This window comes from Gymnoscopelus microlampas (assembly GCF_963454915.1).
Source record: "Gymnoscopelus microlampas genome assembly, chromosome: 19".
NCBI classification, from domain to species: Eukaryota; Metazoa; Chordata; class Actinopteri; order Myctophiformes; family Myctophidae; genus Gymnoscopelus; species Gymnoscopelus microlampas.
The window spans coordinates 16397922-16406829 of record NC_139956.1 but is presented as its reverse complement, the minus strand read 5'-3'; positions in this window follow the sequence as shown (position 1 = coordinate 16406829).

The window sequence follows — 8908 nt, the reverse complement described above, 5'->3', positions numbered from 1 at the left end:
ATATTTAGCCACCGGACAGAATGCCCCCGCCCACTGTAAAAAATATCGCAAAAAATGCTAAAACTATAGAAAGCAGTAAAAGAAAAAAAAATTACACTCATCATTTATTTACTTTAATTACAAGCTAAAATATAAACCTTGGTTGTAAAAAACCAAAGTTGTCCTTTAACCTCAAGCCCCCTATATGCCCAGTCAAATGGTAAAGCATGAAAAGGTGTGCACATAGTAAAAAAGCTGCTCAAGAAAGCACAATAGAGTGGTTCTGATCCATATCCAGCTCTACTGAGTTACCGAGCATCACCACTGGAACATGGAATGTCTCCTCCTGAGCTTCTGATGGGACGCACGCTTCCTTACAATGCAAAACAAAAGAAGCATAACTTTGTGAGACAGAAACGGAAGTTTCTGTCATAGTTTGCTTTCTGTTTTGCAAAGTGCCAAAAGGTTTATTGCCACTGTCACATGACACAGTGAGACTTGAAGATTCTAACTACTTCCACAGTTCTGGAGGAAGTGGGTCCTAGATCGTAGACAGTCAGAACAGAAGATGGTCAAGCCCTGAGAAGGAATCGACAGAGCTTGCTGAAGACACTTGAAGAACAGTCAGCTGATGACGAAGTTTGCACAACAGCAGCACCACTGCCAGTTGAGATGACAAACTTGCCACCTAGGTCTACATGCCAGTTTAAACCATCTGACAGACTGGCCCTCTAAAGAACAGCACAGAGCTGTATCCTTTTGCACATAAAAAGGAGGGGGGGAAAGGGAAAAAAACACTTAATGCATGTAAAAAAAAAAAAATATTTGGAATAGTAACAGTTGAAAAAAGAAAATCATGATGTCATTTGACACTGCCCCCGAAGAATGTGTTTTGTTGTGTAATTTCCATTTCACAAAGAGCACAACAGAAATTGTTTACATTTATTTTTGTGTGGTTTACATTTTGAGAAAAGGGGATGATGTGATATGTGATGATTTATATTAACCACTAGCACCATCTGCTAGTCTACATAAGCCACACCCAAACAAACAAATGGAGATCTAGTATGTACCAAGAGACATGCTGCTACCAGTCCTAAATGAAGTGACATTGATAGAAACATTACATGGTACCAACATTACAGGCGGTGGGTCTTTGCTGGCATGGTAATCTCTCAAGAACAGATTCCAACATTCAGGTCCTGGGTTCGATTCCTGCCGGGGACGCTGTGGGCACTGGGGGCGTGTCTTCTCCTCCGCGTCATCAGCGCCCATACCCTAGGTGGGGTTGGCGAAAGGGCCCACTCTGTGTGGAGTTTGCATGTTCTCCCCGTGTCTCTCAGGGTAGTTAATACCCTCACAAAAACATGTAGTAATCCTGGTCACTATAACTCCTCCCCCATAACAGCCGGGCGCCTGATGGAGGGGAAGGGAACTGGTTGGAATAACGTGTTCCTTCCACGCGCTACGTCCAACCAGGGAAACTCCCCCCTGTCAGGTGACAAGAAGGTCAGTTGGCTCTCATGCATTGAAGGAGGCATGAGCTCGGCCCTGGCCTCCCTAGGCTGGTGAGGGGAGTGTAGTGCCCAGGATCACTTAGCAAATTGGCACCGGGTGAAAAATAAGTGTTACAAAATCGTGGGATAAAAAAAAAAAGAAAAGAAAAAAAAAACAGATTCCGAGCTGTGCTACTGCATCTGTCGGGAGGGCCATTCAGAATGTGTGAACGTTGGCCTACAAGAAGGCAGCCTTAGATCAGGAAGCAAGGCACGCTTTACCCAATGAAATGTATTGGGCGGTATTTACATCTGTGCGTTTGCTTTCTAATGTGTTCCCACTGGAAACAAACCCAAACTCATTCAACAATGGCGTCCTCAGAGCCGACAACACCATGGAAAGTTTTAACTTGTTCTTACATTATAGAAACAAGTGGGCTTATAACCAAAATGATCCATGTTCCATGGGAGAAATGTTGTTAGTGTTCCATGGGAGAAATGTTGTTAAGTGTTCCAAGAGAGAAATATTGTTAGTGGGAATGAAAACATAGGCGCAAACGGGCCAACATCCTGTTATCAACATTCTATTGGGCGGTCCCCCCAGAGTCAAATTCAAAGGAAAAAAACAGCACAGGGCGCTGTTTTTCCCCTTTTTTTGACGATGGGTTCCCAGATTGCTGGCATGGTGGTCTTGCTGGCATCGCGGTGCTGGTGCTGTTCGTTCCGGGCACAGCGGTGGGTGCTGTCCTGGTGGTGGTGGTGCGGCTCGTGAAGGAAGAATATTGGAAATATGCCAGTTGCTCGTTGCTGGCATGGTGATCACTCAAGAACACATTCCGAGCTGCGCTACTGCATCTGTCTGGAGGGCCATGTCGGGAGAGCCCGTTGTCTGCTGCCTGGTGGTGGGTCTTGGGGTTGCGTGCTGGCACGGTGGTCTTGCTGGCACTGTCGGTGCTGTCCACTGTTAGCAGCTTGACGGTGGATCATGGCACCGCGGTGCTGGTGCTGTTCGTTCCTGGCTCCTTCATCTTGTAGTACAGTAATGAAAGTGCAGGCAGCCTTCTCTGTGCCCTATTTATATTGTACCTGCCGGGTAACTACAGGTGGTCCCCTGCCCGCCCCTCATTTAAAGACAAAGGCTACCTACATCTACTGTTGTGGAGGTGTGTTATTCAAAAGACTAAGACTAAATCAGAATTTGCTGCAGTGTTACTTTTGGAGACTAAGACTAAGACTAAATCAAAATTTGCTGTCAAAATTAACAATGCATTCAAGGAAGTAGCACTTAGCCTAAAGCTATGTCCAGTATGACATCTGCCTCCGTGTGATGTCACGGTAGCAGATAGGACACTTGTCGAGGGCCTCAGCACACTCCTGGCAGGTGACCAGGTGACCGCACGGAATGAAGACAATACATGTGTCCCTGTCCATACATACTTTACATTCTTTTCGCCTCTGCAGCTCCAACAGAGTTTCATCTGAAAGGGAGAATTATAGTACTTACTTATTAAGTACTTTGAGGGACATTTGGCAGGTGAATAACAATTCACAAAGACAGACCCTCTTCTAGAAGGCTCGTCCCCTAGGTGCCACGCTGAAATTGTATTTTTATTTTAAGTCTATCGAGACTAGAGACTTGTTCACACAAAACACACCCATGACTTATTCAGAGATGAATACAACCCCTTTGCACCTCGTGTCCATATTATCAGTGTAACTAGTTAAATTGGTTGCTCCATAGAAATAGAGCCCAATGTCAGAGATCTGCATGGGAAGTTGCCATGCCATTATTGAACACCTGTCTAATTTGTTCACAGGTTCAGTTATGTATGAAGGATACAAACATGGACAAACAGGTACCTTGTGTCTGGGCAGCATTGCTCTCTGGGTTCTGATTGAAATAGTCCTCGATAAAATCCTCTATTCTAGAGTATTCTGACCCGGTCCTTCTCATCTTCTCCTGGAGGGTTCTCTCTACCAAATGGCGGTCCAGACCCATCTCAAGAGCTGTCTGAGTGATGTCTGACTGCTGCACATCTGGAGAAACAAACAAAACACACACACACACCATTTGTCTTTATAGATATATTTTACTTCCAGTAGAGACATATTCATAATGTGGCCATTGTGGACCTATAAGTAAATCAATATATGATAAAGAAGTCAATATTTACCATTCTGATGACCTGATTCCTGCAAAGGAAAGAGATTTCAATATAATTGTTACTGGAATTATTAACTCAATGCTCAACCTCAGCTAACATCAGCCATCCCTGTAATTAGTAGATTGTAGTAGTAGATATTGAATGGTAGAGCATGACCATCAGTATTGGGTTGGGTACTAAAGTTATGTTCCAAGTAGGAATATATACTGAATTTACTTCAGTTAACAGTTTTTTAGTTTTTCTTCCAGAAATGGGGAATCGATAAGAACTGGAAACGAAAGGCAGAATCAGCATCAATAAAATCCAAACGATACCCATCCCTAATCCAGTGTTAATTTTGACATCAAATTTTGATTTAGTTTTAGTCATAGTCTTTTGAATAAAATTCCATTTAGTTTTAGTCATATTTTAGTCATCTGAAATGTTTTAGTTTTAGTCTAGTTTGAGTTTACTAAATATTATAACATTTTAGTCAACTAAATCTACAGTTGATGTAGTTGACGTGATGGTGTCGTTATGCCCGAATTCTGCATGCCGACAATAGTCGATCTTCATGTAGATTTTAGTATAGTTTTTATTTGTTGACGAAATTGTCAATATATTTATTCATCATTAGTTTAGTTTTTATCTAGTTCTCGTCAGTGAAAAGGATTTTTTTCGTCATAGTTTTAGTCAACAAAATGCCCTAATCATGATTATTATTAAACTGATTGATTGATTGATTGATTGATTGATGTACTTTATTTAGTAAGACATGAGAAATAGTACATGGAAGTACAATTCACAATACAAGGTCTACTAAATTGGATAACTCGTAAAGCACTAAGCTTGTTTAAAATGAGTTCCCACGCACACAAATCATGATGACATATAAGAGACAGACAGATATACACTACTATACAGAACGTCATACAATCAGTTTACAGGTTACTGGTATGAGACATAAGAAATATGAAATATGTACAAAAGAAAAATAGAAGAGTTCAGGGGGTGGGGGGGTTATGTTAAGACTTTGACAGGGGCCAGTTTGGAATTGCAGCCTCCTGAAGGTGTTTCTTTAGGGCAATTTTGAAAGTGAGCAGGGTTTTACACTCCTTTACTCCTTTTGGTAGGGCATTCCACATTTTTGTTGCATTGCATGAGAAAGAGTTCATTCCCTTTGTTGTGCCAAATCTGGGTTGAACATGATCCGTGGAGCTGCCTCTGGTATTGTGATTGTGGACGTTTTTTAAGTATTTTGACAGGTACAGGGGGATACCAATGTTGTGTAATGAAACTAAAAACTACTGTGGCTAGCTGGCAGGTAAGACAAACGAACACTGTTATTGTGAGATATTGGCAATCCTATGGAGCAACTAACTGTGGTATAATGTGTGCTCTTATGATTTGCAATTGAAAAACAATGCCTAACAAGTCCAATGGCCTTGGGGTAGTGGGTCTGATCGACTACCTACCTCCCCTATCTCCATGTCCTCCTCGTCGTTGTCAGTTGAACCATTAGTCAGTGATCCTGGGTTGAAACTGGACAACTGGGGGTGTCTGAAGCCAGACATTTTTGCCTGGTTTCCACTGAGAAGAATGTCTTGATGACAAGAGTTGACCTGAACAGAAAACACAAAAAGAGAATCACTTTATAGGTATGAGGCACATGTTTTTTTCTTCTTTTTGAGGTTCTTCATTGGCCTAATGGGATGAAGACAATACATGTGTCCCTGTCCATACATACTTTACATTCTTTTCGCCTCTGCAGCTCCAACAGATTCTCATCTGAAAGGGAGAATTATAGTACTTACTTATTAAGTACTTTGAGGGACATTTGGCAGGTGAATAACAATTCACAAAGACAGACCCTCTTCTTGAAGGCTCGTCCCCTAGGTGCCACGCTGAAATTGTATTTTTACTTTATATTCTAAGTCTATCGAGACTAGAGACTTGTTCACACAAAACACACCCATGACTTATTCAGAGATGAATACAACCCCTTTGCACCTCGTGTCCATATTATCAGTGTAACTAGTTAAATTGGTTGCTCCATAGAAATAGAGCCTGATGTCAGAGATCTGCATGGGAAGTTGGGAACCCTGCCATTATTGAACACCTGTCTAATTTGTTCACAGGTTCAGTTATGTATGAAGGATACAAACATGGACAAACAGGTACCTTGTGTCTGGGCAGCATTACTCTCTGGGTTCTGACTGAAATAGTCCTCGATAAAATCCTCTATTCTAGAGTATTCTGACCCGGTCCTTCTCATCTTCTCCTGGAGGGTTCTCTCTACCAAATGGCGGTCCAGACCCATCTCAAGAGCTGTCTGAGTGATGTCTGACTGCAGCACATCTGGAGAAACAAACAAAACACACACAATTTGTCTTTATAGATAGATTTTATTTCCAGTAGAGACATATTCATAACGTGGCCATTGTGGATCAATAAGTAAATCAATATATGATAAAGAAGTCAATATTTACCATTCTGATGACCTGATTCCTGTAAAGGAAAGACATTTCAATATAATTGTTACTGGAATTAATAACTCAATGCTCAACCTTAGCTAACATTAGCCATCCCTGTAATTAAGCAATAATACACAAGGGGGAGTGCTCGGCCTACTGCCTACGACCTGATATTGAATGGTAGAGCATGACCTTCAGTATACTATTACGATTATACCACAATTATTAGGGTTGCGTATTAAAGTTATGTTCCAAGTAGGAATATACACAGTTTGTACAAGTACTATTTACTTCAGTTAACAGTTTTTTCGTTTTTCTTCCAGAAACGGGGAATCGATAAGAACTGGAAACGAAAGGCAGAATCCGAATCAATGACAAAGACTTTGACAGGGGCCAGTTTGGAATTGCAGCCTCCTGAAGGTGTTTCTTTAGGGCAATTTTGAAAGTGAGTAGGGTTTTACACTCCTTTACTCCTTTTGGTAGGGCATTCCACATTTTTGTTGCATAGCATAAGAAAGAGTTCCTTCCCTTTGTTGTGCCAAATCTGGGTTGAACATGATCCGTGGAGCTGCCTCTGGTATTGTGATTGTGGACGTTTTTGAAGTATTTTGACAGGTACAGGGGGATACCAATGTTGTGTAATGAAACTAAAAACTACTGTGGCTAGGTGGCAGGTAAGACAAAGGAACACTGTTATTGTGAGATATTGGCAATCCTATGGAGCATCTAACTGTGGTATAATGTGTGCTCTTATGATTTGCAATTGAAAAACAATGCCTAACAATACAAGTCCAATGGCCTTGGGGTAGCGGGTCTGATCGACTACCTACCTCCCCTGTCTCCATGTCCTCCTTGTCGTTGTCAGTTGAACCATTAGTCAGTGATCCTGAGTTGAAACTGGACAACTGGGGGTGTCTGAAGCCAGCCATTTTTGCCTGGTTTCCACTAAGAAGAATGTCTTGATGACAAGAGTTGACCTGAACAGAAAACACAAAAAGAGAATCACTTTATAGGTATTAGGCACATGTTTTTTTCTTCTTTTTGAGGTTCTTCATTGGCCTACTGGGAGTGTGCATGACGGAGATTAGCTGTTCACAGACGGATACACAGACACATGGACGGACTTACGGACAGGGGCGAAAACATAGTCTCTGGACTTCAGCCGTCCGGCCTGGCGGAGACAATTATTTTTGTTCTAGTTCCCCAGAGACTGTACTAGCAGCAATGATAATGCAATAATAATAAACATATTGTCGCTGTCGGGTGAAAAAAACGTGTATGTCGAAATCTATTACTTAGTAGGGCATTTATGAAAGAAAGAAAACATAACTAAATTAAATATAAAGATACAAGGATTCTGCCCAACAGTGACGGTATGTAACGAGGGAAATAAAAAGGTAAATCATATTCAAAGAATAGCAGCAGTATACCAGGTACACTCAATGTCAGTGAATAAACATATGGAAGTACATGGTGTATAAAGTTCTGGAACATTTTCATCTCAAGGACCCCCAAATTGATATGTATGTGGCTGCAGACCTCCATTTGACAATCTGTTGTGCCAGGGCTAAGGCTGCGACTATCGATTATTTTCTTAGCAGTTATTTTATCGATTACTTTTCCAATTAATCGAATAATTGAGAAGCGTTTTTTTTGTAATATATTCTAAATTATTTTTGTAATAACATAAACATAACATAAATAATGTACATTTAAGTGTAGCCTAAATGTGACAGGGTCAAAGCAGGGGGGTGAAACCAAATTGTAACATTTTTTATTGATGATGAAAAACCTGTATTACGCACTTAAAAACATCATTCTCGTAACTATATTTCTGCACTGCATGTTTTATGGTTGACAATGTATTTCCCCCCGGTCCCCGAGCCACTTGACATTGGACTCCCCTATAGGCTGTGTGACATTGGCCTTGTGACAGCGGACGGCCAATGTCCCCAGGTCACGCTGGTGGCAGAGCGAATGAGGGCGGAGTAGGGTGTGGCCCACCTTATTCAAAAGTGAGCGCGAGCCACTTGGACAGCAGAGAGACAGGCATACAGGGCAGTGTGGAAGTGACAGCCAGAAGGGACGGTTGTGCACAGGAGGAGCAGACATACCACGGAGCAGAGGTGGGGAATACAGTGATCGCGGCACGTACCAAGCCACCAGCAGCGGACGGTGAGCAGACGGCGCAGTAGCAGCAGAGACGGGGAGGACAGACAGACGAACCAAGGAACGGAGGAGAGGTCCAGTGGCGATAACGTTGCGCGCTTCACACCCTCAAAGCCAGACGTACAGTCTGGCGGGCGAGTAAGTGTCCTTCTATGCAACGTTACCTTTATAAACCCACGGTCCTAAACCTCATATGTGAAATATACCTGAACAGATGAACTGGTTCTAGTTTCTATGATTGCAGGCAATACGCACGAAGACAAGAAGAGACAGTGATTCCTGGCCTAAACCCCCGCTCCAGTTAAACCCCATATAAGGACATTCCCACCTTTTGCATTGAACCGTGATGAGTATATGACATATAGCAATTGAATTGGCACTTGGCACTTTACTGCTTCAGTAATAGTTGGCACTTTAACGCTAAATTCATTATTTATTTGCTATAGTTTGCACAAGCCCTGTCTGTTTTTAGTGTTTGGTGATTGTCTGTATTCCTGTATTTTAGTTAGTTAGTGGGCGCATTAGGAGGTTGAGGTTTTAGAATTAGTGTTATATTTTGTTTATGCTTTTCAATATTTTATGGCTTATAGACGCCACTGTATTAGCTTAATAAAATAGATTACCTTTTTATACAAACCTGTTTCCG